Genomic DNA, 21,506 nt, shown 5'->3' with positions numbered 1-21,506 from the left:
GAACCTAGGCACTCAGGAATGCAAAATAAAATAGACCTGAGGAGTAGAGGTCTAATTGGAAACAACTACATAAATTAATGAAAATACAAAATGACATGTAAATCAACTGGGTAATGTTTGAGGTACATATGTATTGCACGAAAGTAAAATTACTAATTTTCTCTCATGGTGTCAGAGAAGGATCGGAAAGAACATAAGTACAAGGCTGAACTGAAGATCAATGTATTTCTTAGGATACCCATAATTTGCAAGTTTTTAATGATATTGAGACAGTAAAAAAAAAAAAAAATTAAAACCAAAGGCATAGACCCCCTTAGACTGGCCTCACTCATAAGATAGCTCTGAAAAGAACACAGTCAATAACCATATGGAGCAAATGGTACTTGTATACTTAAGTAAAGCAAAGTGTTGTGTATTTTTCATCCTACTATTTTAAGGTAATAACATTCCAAAGTATTAGGGCCCAACATCTTGTCATGCACGAGGAAAGTCAACACAAGAAAGTCCTGCAAAGAGTGTTGTTCCACATACACTCTGTGACTAATTCTGTTTATGGAATGAACTGTGCTGTGGTCATGGGTCACATTCAGCCAGCCAAGAGAATGTTTCCAGAGTGTAATTGTTCTGGGCATCAAGGCACTTTACAGCATGTTCCCATTGCTTTTTGATACTCAGTGGCCAGGAGACTGCTGAGAAAATATTATTCACCCGAATTAGACTGGAGTAGTCAACCGCCTGGGTATTACATCTCCATGTCAGCACAAGCGGTGTCTGCAACCGACCTTACCAGATGTTTCTAATTTCTCTACCTTCTGAACTACAACTTGGTTTTCTTTTCCTGACTTTGAAATATTTTAAACAAGGACTTTCTGTAATGTCTCGGGAAATTTACAAAGTTAAAATCCTGGGATTAATATCAGAATAAGAGTTCTGGAACTCCTGCCACTGCCACACTGATGAGATTTCCACCTTACGACTCACTACCTCAGTTTCTCTCAAACGACTTTTGAGCTGCAGGAGTCTCATTCACTCTAGAGATTTCCACCCAGCTAACAAATTGAAAAACACTGAATTCTGGAGGCAACTACATGTCCTCTGTTGCCATATTACCTAAAATAAATGCTACTTCAAATTAAGGCCTTAATGTTAATAAAAATGATCAAGCTTTCAAATCAGCAACTGCATTTCTAGAAAGTTATCCAAAGATTTTCACACATGTTCACAAGGAATCATATATAAAGATATTAATTGCAGCATGGTTTGTCAGATTGGAGACAACTGAAGCATCTAGCAGCAGAGGACTGGTAGAACATTTTATGCTATATCCACACAAGAAATAATATGCAGCCCAAAAAGACCTTGGCAGTTCTCCACATATGATAAGAAGGGAAATCCCCATAATAATTGTTAGGGAAAGAACTAGGCCAATATGTATGTGTAAAAATACAATATACACTGTGTAACTTTTTGTAGCTTTTGGATTTTAATTTTTGTCATGTGCAAGCACTGTTTATTCAAGAAAATTAAGTTTGGTGAAAATAAAGTAAAATCAAGATAAAACGAGGTCTTGAGGAAACAAAACTAATGGAAAAGGAACCTGGTAAAAGAAGGGAAGGAAAAAGGAAAAGAAAATTGTGAGACTTCAAGCTTCTAAAACCATGGAAGGGTCTATCTCATATTCTCAGCAAAGTTTCCAACTTGTGTCACAGGTTGGCCTGACTCAGTTCTCATTCTTTACAAACGCTCCGGAGTGCATTTGACTCATGATTGGAGATTCTCCTCTTGCATGAACTGCCTCACCCCGATTCTCTTTTTTCCTTTCTTTCTTTTTTCCTTTTTTAAAATTGAAGTATAGTTGATTTACAAACTTGTTTAATTTTGGCTGTACAGCAAAGAGATATACATCCTTTTTTATAATATATTCATTTCCATTATGGTTTATCATCGGATATTGAATATAGTTCAGTCTTCCCTGGTAGCTCAGTGATAAAGAATCCACCTTCAATGCAGGAGACCACCTGCAATGCAGAAGACACAGCTAGATCCCTGGGTCAGGAAGATCCCCTGGAGAAGGAAATGGCAACCCACTCCAGTATTTCTGCCTGGGAAATGTCATGGACAGAGGAGTACATGGAGTGGCAAGAGTCAGACTTGACTTAACAACTAACCCACCACCACCACTGGATATAATTCCCTGTGCCATACGGTAGGATATTGTTGTTTATCTCCTCTCTATATAATAGCTTACATCTGCTGACCCCAACCTCCCACTCCATCCTCCCAACCCCCTCCCTTTTGGCAACCACAGGCTGTTCTCTATGCCTGTGAGTATGATTCTGTTTCATGTTTAGGTTCCTTTGTGCCATATTTTAGATTCCACAGAAGTGATACCATATTGTATTCATCTTTCCTTTTCTAACTTACTTCAATTAGTATGATAATCTCTAGTTATATCAACGTTGTTACAAATGGCATTACTTTGTCCTTTTTATGGCTGAGTAGTATTCCATTGTATATATGTACTTCATCTTTTTTATCCATTCATCTGTTAATAGACAATATCCATTCACCTGTTAATAGACATGGAAACATTGTTTCCATTTCTTGACTAGCACTGGTGTGAATGTAGCAGTGCTATATCTTTCTGAACCACAGTTTTGTCTGGATATATGCCCAGGAGTAGATTACTGGATCATATGGTAATTCTATTTTTAGCTTTCTGAGGAACCTCCATACTGCTTTCCACACTAGCTGCACCAACTTACATTCCCACCAGTAGTATAGGAGGGTTCCTTTTTCTCCACACCCTCTCCAGCATTTGTTATTTGTAGACTTTTTAATCATGGCCATTCTGACTGGAGTGAATTGATACCACACTGTAGTCCTGAATTTCATTTCTCTAATAATCAGCAGTGGTGAGCATTTTTTCATGTATCTATTGGCCATCTGTATGTTTTCTTTGGAGAAATGTCTATTTAGGTCTTCTGCCCATTTTTCTATTGGGTTGTTTGTGTTTTGTTGTTGAGTTGTATGAGCTGTTTGATATACTGGAAACTGAGTTCTGTTGATCATATTGTTTCTGGATATTTTCTCACATTCTCCTTTTCTATAAGTTGTCTTTCTGTCTTGTCGTGATTTCCTCTGCTGTGCAAAAGCTTATAAGTGCGACTGGGTCCTCTCACCCTGATTCTTGACATGGCCATTGGTCACTGCTCTCTGCTCTCAGGCGGCTCTTCATCTGCCCCCACCACCCCCATCCTGAAATCTCCCTTCAAAGCTTTGGTTGTGGGCATTTCCCAGAGCTTAGTGACTAGACCTCAGTAGTTCAGATACTTCCTTGATGACATTGTATTTGTAGATGATTCATAAAACTGTATCTCCAACATTTGCCTACCTTTTGTCATTTGCCTCTCATCTTCCCTTTCCCTTTTCATTCTCAAAGCCTTCCAACCATGTTTTCTGACTGCCTACAGAAAACTCCCAACAGATGCTACTTAAACACTGAATTTGATCTTCCCCAGTCTCTCTTGCTCTCGTTTTATGTATGTGCATGCATTGCCCTCAAAATGAAATGCCAAATTCCTCATTTTAGGAAGATTTTTACAGTTACCTTAGTATATACCCCATCCTTCTGTTCTTCCTTAAGCCAAGAACAGAGTTCTAACCAGGTTTTTAGCCAATAAATTCTTATGTAATATTATATTTTTATGAATAAACTACTCCCTTCTCATACAACCACCAAATTTAATTCATAATTATACATATGGTATGTATAATAGGATACAGGAATTATATTTATTAATTATTAATATATTTTTCTAGCCTATTCCACAGCGGATTATTATTACACAGTGGATCTGAGACAGCCTATGTTAGAATCATTGTTTACATTTTCCTCCTCACTTAGGTTTTTGAGGCTAGCACCTGTGTGTTATTTGTCTCCATATTGCTAGAGACTGACTCCCACTAGTAGCTTATCATAATTATTTGTCAAAAGAATAAATTTTTTTTTAAAAGAAAATACATGAAATATTTTCCAAAAAGGATTTTAACATTTAGCGGATTAATCCTTTTCCAACAAAGTCGTGATTTGTATTCACAAGGAATAAAATGGATCAGAGCAGAGATAAAAGGAGGCCACAAATTCAGATATGCAATTAATGCAAATATATTTCCCATTACTCCAGTGAATTGTTATTATGAGTCTGAATTTCAGGCTGAAGCTTCCCCTTGAGTCTTTTTGAAGGTTCCCCCAATTCTGCAGCATTTTGTTGAGGTTTAAAGAAGAGTAAAAGATTTTGTAAGGTTAAGAATTGGGGAAGATGGGGAACTAACACAGCCCTAACGTCACTTCTCATATAAAGGTTACAACAGAGAAGTCCCTCAGGCCGTGGAATTACGGTCTTTCTGATGCACCTTCCTGCCCATTCTTAGAGCACGGGAATGTGTCCACAAAGTTTCCCACTCTCCACCTGCTCAAAGCCTCACATTGTTGTTTCCTTGGTAGCATCTTACCAAATCCTATCCTCTCAAGGACATTGCCAGAAAGCAGAATTGAACAGTCAGATCTGTAGGATGCCATGAATCTCCCAGGCTCTCTCTTCCTAGCCTAATCTATTTTCTTTTAGTTTCAAAGCAATTCTCCCTTCAGAAATCCAGCCAAGACACTTTCCTTTGTATTCACATTCCCTTTGTTGTACCAATTTCACAAAGCCTTCCTCCATTATGAGGTTTAGATTTCTAAAACAAAAGACAAGTTTTGTGGTTCCAACCAGCCATATCCCTTCCCTTAGACAATGATTCCAGAACCAAACACTTACTTGACTAGGAAAAGAAAAAGGGAAAAACACAATGCAAAGTTTAAAGCTAGGTTACTATATCAGTGTATTATCCCATTCTGTTTTTCCCAGATCTTTCCATCATTTACCTTCTCTTTCCCTTTTTCATTCTCACTGCATTCCCACTTCATATCACCCTTTTCTGGGCCCTTACCTCACACTTGGATTACATCAATATTCTCCTTGAGTCTCCAGTTCATCCCAGCTTCCACCATTTCTTTCCTCTACAAAACCAGTTACCGTGCCTCTGTATAATCTTCTACTCTCTGTGACAGAAAGCATCAATTCTCCTGCCAACTTGAAATACTAGCATGTTAAGTTATTAATATTTCAACCTAACTTACTTTCACCTGATCTGGAACATTCAATCTCTTTTCAGAAAAGACCCGTCTTTTCATTGCTCCCTCCATGCATGCAGTACTTGTGCCTGCTTCTGCGCTTTGACTCACATCATTTGTCTCATCTTACATGCCCTAACTGTTTTCTCCTCTCACATATATTTCAACCAACATTCAGGACCAACTCTAAATTCACTACCGCAACCCAGTCTCTCTTATGCACAGTAATTTCACCCATAGGGCATGAATTGCCTAATTTAAAATTAATTATATATTATATATTTTTTTCACTGCACTTTAATTATTCCACATTTTTTGTTTGTTGCACACTCCACTAATTACATGCTCCCTGACAACAGGGAGCATATATTCTCATTTCCTTCATTATACAAAGCAGAGTCCGACATGCAATAAATTCTAAATCAATATTTGTGTGGTGGAAAGATCATTTTAATTACTTACCAGTGTGGCTCCTCCCAACCTCTGCCTATGCCTCCTTCCTCCAACATGCACACAAACAACACTTCTTTCTAACTGATCTCCTTCCTCACATTAGGAGGTGACAAAGGAATTCTGTAACTCTAAAAGTAGAGTTGTCCAAGCAGAAATGCAAGAAAAAAATAATAATAAATGATGGAACCAATTTTTAGCTCTTGACTTTCAAAATAAAGTTTTATAGCCCACACAGAGAGAGCAAAAAGTCAGAAAATCTATAATATAGAGCACAAAATGCATGCTTTAAACAACTGAAGGATGATAAAGAAAGAAACTAGCTCTCCAATCTAGGAAGAAACTTTTAAAAAGAATAATAGCATGAGATGCATATGTGAGTCTCTTAGAAGGGACTCCACCCTCACCTCTTCCCATTCCAAGAAGGTGTAAAGAGAATCTCTAGGAAATTTAAGTACTGAAAGCTTATTCTTTGTTTCCCATCTGCTGCCTTGAGAAGAAGCAAGCTAACAGGCTCCAAATATTCACTGGCATAAAGTTATAGAAATGACTTCATGCATACTTGGATGACTTAAGGGGTTCAAGAAGTATGGAGAGCCTTGAACTAAATGGGTGAATAAAACTTTTTCACTTTTTGAAAGAGGCCAAGCAAAGAGAAAGTAAGTGCACCAAGTGTACTGCAAAATGACTAGATTACACTTTTTGCCCCTAGATAGTGCAGAGGTTGAAAATGAAGCTTAGGTTGAGTTACAAAAAATGAAGACAGCTACTTTGCACATTCAAAGTTATTACCTGAGAAATATTATACCCAGTACTGTATTTATGATTAAGTGATTAACTCATTGATCAATTCCTGGTGAAATAAAAGGTTGAGCTAGACTCTGAAGTTGAAAACACAATTTCTAAAAGGTCCTAAGTCCATTTTAAGAAATCTATTAAAATATTCATAAAATTTAAATAACGATATAATCTCATGACTAAGAAAAACACCCTCAGAAAAGTACAAATGGCTTCCCTGGTGGTTCAGACAGTAAAGAATATACCTGCAATGTGGGAGACTTGGGTTTGATCCCTGGGTTGGAAGATCCCTGGAGTAGGTCATTGCAACCCACTCTAGTATTCTTGCCTGGAGAATCCCCATGGACAGAGAAGCCTGGCGGGCTACAGTCTATAGGGTCACAAGAGTCAGACATGACCGAGCAACTAAGCACATGTTTATACCAATAAATGTAACATTTGAATGAGAAAATGAAAATACAAGTCATCACATAGTATTATATAAATATCATGACAGAATAAGAATATACTAGACTACACTTTTAAGGCATTTGTCTGTTTTCACTTTTACACAGGCTAGGATGCATAGAATGAGAAGTCCATGATTTTTAATACTACCAAATAATTTCTGCTCAGTTCAGTTCAGTCGCTCAGTCTTGTCCGACTCTTTGTGACCCCATGAATTGCAGCATGCCAGGCCTCCCTGTCCATCACCAACTCCGGGAGTTCACTCAAACTCACGTCCATCGAGTCAGTGATGCCATTCAGCCATCTCATCCTCTGTCGTCCCCTTCTCCTCCTGCCCCTAATCCCTCCCAGCATCAGAGTCTTTTCCAATGAGTCAACTTTTCGCATGAGGTGGCCAAAGTACTAGTGTTTCAGCTTTAGCATCATTCCTTCCAAAGAACACCCAGGGATGATCTCCGTTAGAATGGACTGGTTGGATCTCCTTGCAGTCCAAGGGACTCTCAAGAGTCTTCTCCAATACCACAGGTCAAAAGCATCAGTTCTTCAGTGCTTAGCTTTCTTTATAGTCCAACTCTCACATCCATACACGACCACTGGAAAAACCACAGCTTTGACTAGACGGACCTTAGTCGGCAAAGTAATGTCTCTGCTTTTGAATATGCTATCTAGGTTGGTCATAACTTTTCTTCCAAGGAGTAAGTGTCTTTTAATTTCATGGCTGCAGTCACCATCTGCAGTGATTTTGGAAACGAAAAAGATAAAGTCTGACACTGTTTCCACTGTTTCCCCATCTATTTCCCATGAAATAGAGGAATGCAACTGGAATATTTTTCACTAAGACAAATAGTTAATCATCATCCAGCTGTGCTCTGGGTTAGTAACTCATCAAATATAAGAAAGAGACAAATGACCAATGTTTTCCATCATCGTGGTTCTAGTGTACAGGGTTGACAGAATGCTTTTGGTAAAATTAGGAGACAAACTGTGAGTAAAGGGAAAAATGGTCTATTTATTTAAGACCTAAGTTAAATACTTTTTTTTTTTCTACTGGTTTGAAACATTATAACACTCTACTTTCTTCTTTAATAATAGCCTGGTTATCAGTAGAAAAAATAGTATTCAACTTAGGTCTTAAATAAATAGACCATTTTTCCCTTTACTCACAGTTTGTCTCCTAATTTTACCAACAGCATTCTGTCAACCCAGTACACTAGAACCATGATGATGGAAAACATTGGTCATTTGTCTCCTTCTTATATTTGATGAGTTACTAACCCAGAGCACAGCTGGATGATGATTAACTATTTGTCTTAGTGAAAAATATTCCAGTTGCATCCTCACTGTCAGAATTTTTTTCATTTTGATTCATAACTTTCCTGGCAAGCATATTATTAACTTTATATCTCTGTAGTTAACTGCCAGATGTGAACAATAAGTTATTCAACATATTAGCCTCCCTATGCTGAATAAGTCCAAGTTCTATCTACTTAGTAAGAAAACATTCAGCAGAAACTACTAATTATGATAGGAAAATACTCCATATTTTGAAATTAGGAATCCAAACTCACAGATCAATAATTGAATGTTATTAATATAAGCCTGGTTTAAGTGCATTTTCACTTCAAACATTTTTGAACTTGTTTTCAATCTCACTGAATAATGTTTAGATCACATTTTTAAAGTATCAATTTTAAGTCATTAAGAAAGGAAAACAAAAATTAATTTCTTATACCATGTATAATTTTTGAGAAATAGGTCTTCAAGAGAATATTCTAAAACAGATGGAAACAAATTCATTTCTTTTAACACTGATTTCTCAAAGGTAGTCAAAAGACCATGCAGAAGCCTCAACTGAGGCAGATGCCTTGCGAGAAAACACTGATCCTCCGATGCGCCTTTCTTCATTCTCCTAGCCACTAGATCAATGTTGAGGGCTGTGTTACCATACCTGACTTGGGAATTGCTGTCTCTGCTAAGGTAAAGGGGATTTTTCCACCAAAGATGCTGTAAGGCCTTGCTAATATGAACTGGTAAGAAGCAGGACAGCATGCCTTGAAAGTCCTGAACCAGGAGGGGATCTGAGCTTAGAGCTGGATTTACGTGTTTTTGGCTGAGCCCGTGAGGCATGCAGGATCTTAGTTTCCCAGCTAGGGATCGAACCCACACGCCCTGCAATGGAAGAACAGAGTCTGAACCATTGGGCCACCAGGGAAATCCCAGGAAGAATTTGCTGATATGGGGGCATGCTCTGTGACTCAGGATTAATGCCCTGGCATGTTCCAATGTGCTGCTGGGATGAATCTTGGAAGCTTGAAAAAAAAAATAATAATGATGGCTTTCTATTAAATCTGAGATGCCAGAACTGACAGGCTGCTGAAGGAAAGAAAAAATGACCCAGTGAAATGAACATGGCAAAACGAGTCCATTACATAAGACGTGAGAACCCACCAGCTGACTTTTCCTGGAAGGAGCCAGAGAAGATTTCATTAACTGTGGTGATAAGGAATGCAGTGGAAACAGAGATGCCACCATGAATGAGAAGCTTAGTGGTGGCTGGCCTCTGCAGGCTGAGGCTGATGGCAGGACATCCTGCTACAGAATCTGGCTCCCCAGCATCAGCAAAGAAGATGGGATTCCAGAGTAGTAGAGACAGGTGGTAGCACTTAATTTTCAGAGGAAAGATGCATGTAATAACTGTAACTGACAGCATAGTGGAAATGGTGGCATCCAGGGCATCCTGACCCACAGTGAACCATCATGACGACTAATAGAGTCCATCGTTCTAAAGAGCAAGACAAATAAACAGTAAGTAGGGAGTTTCTTCACATGATTGATACATGCATATATACATTTATACATAATACAAATAGATTCAGTTCAGTTCAGTTCAGTTCACGTGCTCAGTCGTGTCCGACTCTTTGCGAACCCATGAATCACAGCACACCAGGCCTCCCTGTCCATCACCAACTCCCAGAGTTCACTCAGACTCACATCCATCGAGTCAGTGATGCCATCCGGCCATCTCATTCTCTGTCGTCCCCTTCTCCTCCTGCCCCCAATCCCTCCCAGCATCAGAGTCTTTTCCAATGAGTCAACTCTTCGCATGTGGTGGCCAACGTACTGGAGTCTCAGCTTTAGCATCATTCCTTCCAAAGAAATCCCACGGTTGATCTCCTTCAGAATGGACTGGTTGGATCTCCTTGCAGTCCAAAGGACTCTCAAGAGTCCTCTCCAACACCACAGTTCAAAAGCATCAATTCTTCGGCGCTCAGCCTTCTTCACAGTCCAACTCTCACATCCATACATGACTACTGGAAAAACCATAGCCTTGACTAGACAGACCTTAGTCAGCAAAGTAATGTCTCTGCTTTTGAATATGCTATCTAGGTTGGTCATAACTTTTCTTCCAAGGAGTAAGCGTCTTTTAATTTCATGGGTGCAATCACCATCTGCAGTGATTTTGGAGTCCAAAAAAATAAAGTCTGACACTGTTTCCACTGTTTCCCCATCTATTTCCCATGAAGTGATGGGACCGGATGCCATGATCTTTGTTTTCTGAATGTTGAATTTTAGGCAACTTTTTCATTCTCCTCTTTCACTTTCATCAAGAGGCTCTTTAGTTCCTCTTCACTTTCTGCCATAAGGGTGGTGTCATCTGCATATCTGAGGGTATTGATATTTCTCCCAGAAATCTTGATTCCAACTTGTGTTTCTTCCAGTCCAGCGTTTCTCATGATGTACTCTGCATATAAGTTCAATAAGCAGGGTGACAATATACAGCCTTGACGTACTCCTTTTCCTATTTGGAACCAGTCTGTTGTTCCATGTCCAGTTCTAACTGCTGCTTCCTGACCTGCATACAGGTTTCTCAAGAGGCAGGTCAGGTGGTCTGGTATTCCCATCTCTTTCAGAATTTTCCACAGTTTGTGTTGATCCACACAGTCAAAGGCTTTGGCATAGTCAATAAAGCAGAAATAGATGTTTTTCTGGAACTCTCTTGCATTTTCCATGATCCAGCAGATGTTGGCAATTTGATCTCTTGTTCCTCTGCCTTTTCTAAAATCAGCTTGAACATCAGGAAGTTCACGGTTCACGTATTGCTGAAGCCTGGCTTGGAGAATTTTGAGCATTACTTTGCTAGCATGTGAGATGAGTGCATTTGTGCGGTAGTTTGAGCATTCTTTGGCATTGCCTGTCTTTGGGATTGGAATGAAAACTGACCTTTTCCAGTCCTGTGGCCACTGCTGAGTTTTCCAAATTTGCTGGCATATTGAGCGCAGCACTTCCACAGCATCATCTTTCAGGATTTGAAATAGCTCAACTAGAATGCCATCACCTCCACTAGCTTTGTTCGTGTTGATGCTTTCTCAGGCCCACTTGCCTTCACTTTCCAGGATGTCCGGCTCTAGATGACTGATCACACCATCATGATTATCCGGGTCATGAAGATATTTTTTGTACAGTTCTTCTGTGTATTCTTGCCACCTCTTCTTAATATCTTCTGCTTCTGTTAGGTCCATACCATTTTTGTCCTTTATCGAGCCCATCTTTGCGTGAAATATTCCCTTGGTATCTCTAATTTTCTTGCAGAAATCTGTAGTCTTTCCCATTCTGTTGTTTTCCTCTATTTCTTTGCATTGATCGCTGAAGAAGGCTTTCTTATCTCTTCTTGCTATTCTTTGGAACTCTGCATTCAGATGCTCATATCTTTCCTTATCTCCTTTGCTTTTCGCCTCTCTTCTTTTCACAGCTATTTGTAAGACCTCCCCAGACAGCCATTTTGCTTTTTTGCATTTCTTTTCCATGGGGATGGTCTTGATCCCAGTCTCCTGTACATTGTCACGAACCTCAGGCCATAGTTCATCAGGTATTCTATCAGATCTAAGCCCTTAAATCTATTTCTCACTTCCACTGTATAATCATAAGGGATTTGATTTAGGTCATACCTGAATGGTCTAGTGGTTTTCCCTACTTTTTTCAATTTAAGTCTTAATTTGGTAATAAGGAGTTCATGATCTGAGCCACAGTCAGCTCCTGGGCTTGTTTTTGTTGACAGGATAGAGCTTCTCCACCTTTGGCTGCAAAGAATATAATCAATCTGATTTCGGTGTTGACCATCTGGTGATCTCCATGTGTAGAGTCTTCTCTTATGTTGTTGGAAGAGGGTGTTTGCTCTTCCAACAAGAGGGTGTTTGCTCTTCCAACAAGATAGATTCAAGACAGATCAAAAATGGATCAACAGAAAGATTATATCAGCTGCCCCAGTGGAAGTAATCAAATGCTGCAGTCTCTCACCAACATTCTATACCTGAGCAGTTCTTAGACAAGTCATCAATTAAAAGAGAGATCAGATCTCTGTAAGGAAAAATTCTCAAATACCATAGCAAGTGAAGGTAGCAGTTCCCTCAGTTTTTTCCCACAGTGACCTCTAATCATTCATTGTTTACATATATATTTTTCAGATTATTTTCCATTATAGTTTATTATAAGATATTGAATATAGCTCCCTGTGCTGTATAATAAATCCTTGCTGCCTATCTATTTTATTCACAGTAGTTTGTATCTGCTAGTTCCAAACTCCTAATTTATCCCTCCCTCCCTTTCCCCTTTGGTAATCACAAGTTTGTTTTCTCTGTCTGTGAATCTACTTCTGCTTCATACATAGATTCATTTGCATTTTTTATATTCATACTTGTATATTCCACCTATGTGATATCACATAATATTTGCATTTCTTTGCCTGATTTACTTCACTTAATATGACATTCTCTAGGTCCATTCATGTTGCTGAAGTGTCAATATTTCATTCTTTTCTATGCTTGAGCAATATTCCATTTTATCAAATATATGTATACATATATCATATACATAGTATTAAATAATGTAAATATTTTACATAAATATACATGTATATATTTTTATAAAATATATATTGTATAAATGTATATATTATATATTTAATATAATATGTATTATGTATTATATACAAATATATATAATATATAGAATATGTATTTATATATGTATAAACACATATCACATATATTTATAAATTATGTATATTTGTATCTAATAGAAATATATATTTCATCAAATGAAATGGCAACCCCTCCAGTATTCTTGTCTGGAAAATCCCATGGACAGAGGAGCCTGGCAGACTACGGTCCATGGGGTCAAAAGAGTCAGACACAACTTAGCGAATAAACCGCCACCATGTATAAAACATCTTAAACCAGCCACCTATTGACGGGTTCTTGGGTTGTTTCCATGTCTTGGTTTTGTAAATAGTGCTGCTATGAATAGTGCTGCTTTTGAGCTAAAGTGTTCATCTTTTCTGGATATATACCCAGGAGTAGAGTAGCTAGATCCTGTGGTAGCTCTATTTTTAGCTTTTTTAAGAAACCTCCATACTGTTTTCCATAGTGTCTGTACCAATTTATATTCCCACCAACAGTGTGTACGGTGGGGTCGGGGGGTGGGGGGGGATCAGGATCTTTTGAGATCTACCAAATTCAGAACCTAAACTGACTCTGATAACAGAGCTACAATAGATACCCCACCCAAGAAAAATAGAAAATCAAGAACAATACTGAATAATACTGCATTTCAGATAGAAGGACAGTTTAGTGCCAATCTCAAAGACCTAAAAAAATGCAGTGAAGGTGTTTACTATTAATAACCCATTTAATTCACCAATTTGGCCATAAAAAATTAAATGGAGCATGGCAGATGACAGTAGATGCTAAAATTTAATTACATATGAATCCCAACTTTAGCTTTTTTGCTAAATGTAGTGTATTCGGCAGATTAACATGGATGGCTGTCCTCTGCAGGTTCAGGCTGAAGGCAGGACATGCTGCTCTGGAACCTGGCCCCAGTATCAGCAAGGAAGATGAGATTCCATCTAGTATGTGATACGGAGCTACTGGTCTGGTAAATAACTGGTCAGGAAAGAGGCTAAAAAGCCGTTCTCACTTACCAGAGACAAACAACATGATACATTTAGGGCATCGCCCAGGGCTATGTTGAATCGCCTCTCTTCTGTCACCGTATAGTCTTAATGCATCTTGATTACCTGGACCTTCCACAGGTCCTTTAATGACTTTCCCATTGGTCTAGTTTATTGATAACAACATGGCAAATAGAACTGATAAGCAGAAAATGGCAAGTACTCTGATGGCAAAGAAAATGGCAAGTAACATACATGAGCTCCTAAAAATGGGCATTAAGTCCTACAAAGTCCCAATTTACCAGTCAATTGCTTAGAACTCCAGCAGTATAAAATATCCTTTTCAAGATAAAGAACAGGTTATTGTGCTTTGCACTTCCTACTGCTTAGAAGCATAGCACCTGGAGGGCTTTATGAATAGTGTTTCAACTCACTTATCATGTGACTCAAAAGAGAGCTTTACAGTAAATCAAGGCTGACATACAAATAGTCCTGCCACTTGGGCCACACAGCCCATCAGATCCATAATTCTAAAGGAATCTTTGTTAATCTACATAATCAACATTATGTAGAGTCTCTGGGAACACCCAGTGGGAGAGTTGCAGCAAAGAACTCCAAGGTTCTGGATCAAAGTCATGCCATCTACAGTAGAGAACTGTATTCTATTTAGAAATCAGTTCCTAGCATGCTATTAAGTCATGGTGAAAACTAAGCGTAAGACCACAGGATAGCAAGTGACCATTGACCATACCTTCCCATAATGAACTAGATTCTGTTAGACCTAAAGATGTCATAAGGTTCAACTGGCCTGTGTGTGTGTGCTGGTCGCTCAGTCATGTCCAACTCTTTGTGACCCCATGGACTGTAGCCCGCCAGGCTTCTCTGTCCATGGGGATTCTCCAGGCAAAAATACTGGAGTGGGTTGCCATGCCTTTCTCCAGGGGAGCTTCCCAACTCAGGGATCAAACACAGGTTTTCCACACTGCAGGCAGAGTCTTTAACATCTGAGCCACCAGGGAAGCCCTCAACTGGCCTAGCAACAATATGTCTTTCAAGATAAGCTTCATACAGGTATACCTAGGACAGAATGAAGAAAATTTAGAAGACACAGTAAGCTTCATGATTAGGTTTATTATGTACCAATAACTCATCCTTTTCTTACACCTATGGGCTCATGGAATAGTTTCTTACAGCCAGCTAACAAAGGAGAAAAAAAAACAGAACTCGTTCACAGATTACTAGATATGTTGAGGCAAGATTAAAAATAGACTGTGGCTGCACCAACTCAAGGGTGGAGCCCAACTCAAGGGTGGCCCTGAAAGACAGTAATGAGGAGAAATTCTCTCAATGAGCAAAACTTGGGTCAGTGTATCTGGTCATCCAGTTCATCTGAAGACAACAACTGGCCAAAGATAAGGACATTCATAGACACAGGGACAATGAAAAGGTGGTTTGACTGGTTGGTCAGAGGCCAGGAAAGAGCAAGACTGGAAGATCAGAGATAAGAAAAAAAGTCTTAGAAAGAAGTGTTTAGATGAGCCTGTAGCAGGGGGCACAAAGGTTGAGAATTCTTGAAACACACTAAATTCCCTTTATAAGGCATCAACTGCAAAAGACATCCTAAATAACAGGTACACAGGATTAAATTCCAGTGGCTGTCTGCCAGCCTCTGCACTTTGGCACACAAGTACTTCTTCAATGGGCCCAAGAATGAAGTAGTGGTGGTGGAAGAGATGAACCTATACATAGGCTCAATACCATGGGGTCCCATGTGTACACACACACACACACACACACACACACACACACACACACATCATATGCTCTTTATCCATTCATCTATTGATGGACATAATTAAGGTTGCTTCCACATCTTGGCTATTAATTAGTGCTGCAATGAACACTGGGATGCAAGTATCTTTTCAAATTATGGTTTTCCAGATATATGCCCAAGAATGGAATGCAGAATCATTGGTAACTCTATTTTAGTTTTTTAAGGAACCTCCATACAGTTCCCCATAGTGACTAACCAATTTACATTACCACCAACTGTTTAGGAGGGTTCCTTTTTCTTCATACCCTCTCCAGCCTTTATTATTTGTAGACTTTTTGATAATGGCCATTCTGACAGTGCAAGGTGATAGCTCACTGTAGCTCTGATCTGCATTTCTCTTATCTGCATTATCAGTGGTGAGCACTTTTTCACATTTCTGTTGGCCATCTGTGTATCTTCTTGGGAGAATGTCTGTTTAAATCTTCTGTCCATTATTTGATGGGGTTGTTTGTTTTCTGATATTGAGCCGTACAAGCTGTTTGTATAATTTGGAAATTAATCCCTGTTGGTCACATCATTTGCAAATATTTTCTCCCATTTCGTAGGCTGGCTTCTTTTGTTTATGGTTTCCTTTTCCGTACAAAAGCTTTTAAGTTTAATTGAGTCCCATTTGTTTGCTCTTGTTTTTATTTCTATCAGTCTTGGAAGCAAAAAGATACAGCTGCAATTTGTGTCAAGGAGTGTTCTGTCAATGTTTTCCTCTAAGAGTTGTATAGTATCCAGTCTTACATTTAGGTGTTCAGTTCATTTTATTTTTATGTATGGTGTTAGAAAATGTCCTAATTTCATTTTTTTTTAACATAGCTGCCCAGCATGACTTAGTAACTGTCTTTTCTCCATTATAAATTCTTGCTTCATTTATCATAGATTGATTGGCCATAAGTGATTGGGTTTGTTTCTGGGCTCTCTCTCCTGTTTCATTGATCTATGTGTCTGTTTTTTTGTGCCAGTACCACATTTTTTGATTACTATAGCTTTGTAGTATAGTCTGAAGTCAGAAGGCCTAATTCCTCCAGTTTTGTCCTTCTTTCTCAAGATTGCTTTGGCTATTGAGGGTCTTTTGTGTCTTCAAATAAATTTTAAAACCCTTTGTTCCAATTCTGTGAAAAATCCCGTTTGCACTGAATCTGTAGGTTGCCTTGGGTAGTATAGCCATTTTGGCAATACTGATTCTTCCTATCAAAGAATATGGTATATTTTTCTATCTGTTTGCAACATCTTTAATTGTTTTTATAAGTGTCATATAGTTTCTGGAGCACAGGTCTTTTACCTCCTTAGGTAGGCTTACTCCTAGGTATTGTATTTGTTTTGATATGATTGTAAATGGGATTGTTGCCTTAATTTCTCTTTCTGCTATTTCATTGTTAGTACATAGAAATACAACAAACTTCTATATATTAATGTTGTTAAAGAATTGATATTTTAAAATGAATTATTTCATGGTTCTACTTCAAGCTTATATATGTCCAGTTTTTTAAACTATGTAATATTATTCAAATTTGCATACTTTATATGTAAAACATTGAAAATGAATAAAATCTTTTTTCTTGTTGTTCCGTTGCTATGCAGTGTCCGACTCTTTGTGACCCCATGGACTATAGCATGCCAGGTTCCTCTGTCCTCCACTATCTCCTGGGGTCTGCTCAGATTCCATTGAGTATGAATAAAAGTCTATCTTTGACTATTTGCTAATACATATGAAAAAATTCTGTAATTATATATAAGAAACTATAAATGACAATATTTATGCAAGTAAATTAGCAGGAGAATTTTCACTTTTAATTTTAAGTTCTTATGAAAAGCCTGAGGGTTTACAAAGACCATGAATTACTCACAAAATCATCAAATAAGCACATACAGATTTTTCCAAAAAAATACAGTCATTATAAAGTGGAATTTTTCCCTTTTTTCTTCTGATGAAGCATTTTTGCATAAGCTTGTATATTTTAAAATTACATTTCAAAAGATAAGGTTTGTTGACTTGTTTAGCCATTACTTCATCTTTGGTTTGTAGATTTTTATAATATGTATACAAATAAACTTTATTTTTTCATGCTTTTCATGAAATTACACCTCTCACATTTGATGTTAGGACTGTTCCAGAGGGTGAATTTTGCAAGCCAGTCAGTTAATATCAAAGGCAATGACTTCATATTTTGGGAAAGTTGACATATGTTTTAAAAGTTTTTCACATACTACATTTGGCACAACTTCAGAAGGCCCTATATTGTTCTGGATCATTTCGTGGCAAAACTAATTTCTGTGTTACTTCACTTTTTCCTCCAAAGGATGCCATTTTTTTTTTCTATTCCAGTTAAGTAGACATTAATATCTCAACAGGGAGAATATGACTTTTTAAATAATAGCTTTTTTGGTCCCAAACATTACATTATTGGTTACAGTTACTATTTACTAACCAGAAAATGTTCTTTTCAGTTCAGTTCAACAAACATTTATTGATCATTTTATACACCACAAACTGGATAAAGCTCAAGACTAACAAAGAAAGCTATGTTCTCTGTTGCTTGAAATATTCATTGACTAAAAGAGCTACCTAAAGAGAATTTCAATACGATCATTAAGGACAAAAGATTCACAACAGACAGGAACTTCTCTGATTTCTACTTTTCAAAATAAGTATATACTCTTTAGTTTAAATTTATCAATTTAAATTTAATTCTAATTCAATTATACATTCATACTTGGTAAAAATCCCTTTAGACCTTTCTTTCTCCTGAACTTTCCAAATAGTTATGAATAATCTGACTCAAAATAATATTCCTTGTGAATGACAGCAATGAGAAAGGTCTGGGAAGAACTATGGCAGGGACATACGAGTTTCAGCTTCATGTGAAACAAAATTTGATATGAGAAGCTTAAATTCTAAGAGAACACGAAAGGACATAGCTGATACAGAAAAAAAGAGAGAAAAGGAAAGAAGTGAGGTAAAGAATATGAAAACTAAATCAGTTCTGTAACTCCTGTACACTGCACACGGAAGTATCTCCAACTCGGGAAATGCCTTTAATCTCCCACATGACTAAGGTCATGGCATGGCTTACAGATCCTATTTTGAACTTTTTTTTAAGCAATGGGACAATATGTCATTGATTTTTGCTGTGAAAACACACAAGTGAAAAGAACTTATCCTTGAAATTGATTTCTTCTTTTTTTTTTTTCAAGAAAATGTCCCATGAAGAAATAAAAAGTAACCCGCACAAACCCTGTTTAAGAAAAAAGCCATAAAAGAAGTATCAGGTCAAAAGACAATTATAAATTAGAAGAGAATACTGTAAAGAAAACATAATGTGAAAAGTGAAATGACAATTGCATAGTGCATGAGTGATAAGGTATGGGTTGGGCACAAAACTGACTAAATACTGAATTATTAAATTATCATTTTCATATATTTTTTCTTACCTAGGGAAATCTCAAAGTTTACATATCTTTATTGAGGGGGAAAGATTCAGATTCCTATGGTTATTGAAGTCCAATTTTACTGTCTTTTAGTTTTATAATCACTCTTAGGAAGAAATTTATCATGACCTCAAAATAATCTTTAATATATTTTATGTATCATGTTTAAATAAATGACTGCTAGAGAATCAATTTAATGGAATAACTCAAGAGCTATATTTATAGAAAACATAACTGTTAAAAGATGCATTGCTTCAAAATAATTATCAAAGATCCACTTTTTCCTTAGTATTATATGATATATTCTCCATTGAAAGTGTGCATCCAGGTTAAGGAAGATGTGAACTAAGGAAGACATGAATGAATAGGTTAATATAAATCCATAAATCTTCAGGGCATAATAGTTTATAAACTGTTCTTTCACACTATAGATCTCTTTAAAAATAGTTTCTAAACAAATGAAAACGAAAGCACCTTAAAGTTAACAGGAAATTTGACTGTCTCGTAGATTGAATTGTCCCATATGCACAGAACAAAATGTAAGCAAAATATTATATGCCAGAACATAAGTGTATCCAAATATATACTATACATGTGTATTTACATATATGAAGTACATGGAAAAAATTCATACCTAAAACTAACAAAAATGGGAAACAGGCATTCAAAAAGTCTGTATTTCAAAATGGCCCTACAAAAGTAAGTTGATGTGTAAAATGTAAAGACCTACTTTGTGCTGTGCTGTGCTAAGTCACTTCAGTCATGTCCAGCTCTTTGCAAGCCTATGGACTATAGCCGACAAGGCTCCTCTGTCCACGGGATTCTCCAGGCAAGACTACTGGAGTGGGTTGCCATACCCTCCTCCAGGGGATCTTCTCCACCCAGGGATTGAATCCGCGTCTCCTGTGGCTCCTGCGTTGCAGAAAGATTCATTACCACTGAGACACTAGGGAAGCCAAAAATGAGGATAAAAGAGTTACTGAATAAACTATTTTTTAATTTCTATACACGTCTCCTTTATCAAATAGCATTACTTCATAATTATATTTTGCTGGATAGTTTGAAGGTCCCATTTTAATTTATTGATCAATACTGTGCTTAGGTTATAAATAATCTATTTCATGTTTGTCTAACACAAAATGGAGGCAATGGCTTCTTCTGTCAACTAATATGATGTCTATGATTTGTTTGTAGTATATTGTACATTATTTATCACTGTTTAAATTCTTATATAGGGACTATTACTTTCCCAAATTACACTGTGCCCAGTACAGTACTATTTCTTATTATAGAAGGTCTAGACGGGATCTCATACCTAACTGGTCCACGTTCTTGCCTCAAGGTAAGTTCAAAACGGTGAATAAAGAACACAAGTTAATAAAACTGTCATATATGAAACTAATTACATATACATCTGGAATTCAGAAGACAGTAAATAAAAAGGAAAAACTAGTTTAATACTTCATGACCCTTTCTCATTTCAGCTCAGTTCAGTCGCTCAGTCGTGTCCGACTCTTTGCGACCCTTGAATCGCAGCATGCCAGGCCTCCCTGTCCATCACCAACTTCCAGAGTTCGCTCAGACTCACATCCATAGAGTCAGTGATGCCATCCAGCCATATCATCCTCTGTCGTCCCTTTCTCCTCCTGCCCCCAATCCCTCCCAGCATCAAAGTCTTTTCCAATGAGTCAACTCTTCGCATGAGGTGGCCAAAGTATTGGAGTTTCAGCTTTAGCATCATTCTCTCCAAAGAAATCCCAGGGCTATCTCCTTCAGAATGGACTGGTTGGATCTCCTTGCAGTCTAAGGGACTCTCAACAGTCTTGTCCAACACCGCAGTTCAAAAGCATCAATTCTTTGGTGCTCAGCTTCCTTTACAGTCCAACTCTCACATCCATACATGACCACTGGAAAAACCATAGCCTTGACTAGACAGACCTTTGTTGGCAAAGTAACGTCTCTGCTTTTCAATATGCTATCTAGGTTGGTCATAACTTTTCTTCCAAAGAGTAAGTGTCTTTTAATTTCTTGGTTGCAATCACCATCTGCAGTGATTTTGGAGCCCAAAAAAATAAAGTCTGACACTGTTTCCACTGTTTCCCCATCTATTTGCCATGAAGTGATGGGACCAGATGCCATGATCTTCGTTTTCTGAATGCTGAATTTTAAGCCAACTTTTTCACTCTCTTCTTTCACTTTCATCAAGAGGCTTTTTAGTTCCTCTTCACTTTCTTCCATAAGGGTGCTGTCATCTGCATGTCGGAGGTTATTGATATTTCTCCCAGAAATCTTGATTCCAGCTTGTGTTTCTTCTAGCCTAGCATTTCTCATGATGTACTCTGCGTATAAGTTAAATAAGCAAGGTGACAATATACAGCCTTGACGTTCTCCTTTTCCTCTTTGGAACCAGTCTGTTGACCCATGTCCAGTTCTAA

The sequence above is a fragment of the Budorcas taxicolor genome, chromosome 2, assembly GCF_023091745.1.
Source record: "Budorcas taxicolor isolate Tak-1 chromosome 2, Takin1.1, whole genome shotgun sequence".
Lineage (NCBI taxonomy): Eukaryota > Metazoa > Chordata > Mammalia > Artiodactyla > Bovidae > Budorcas > Budorcas taxicolor.
This window is presented reverse-complemented; position numbering follows the sequence as displayed.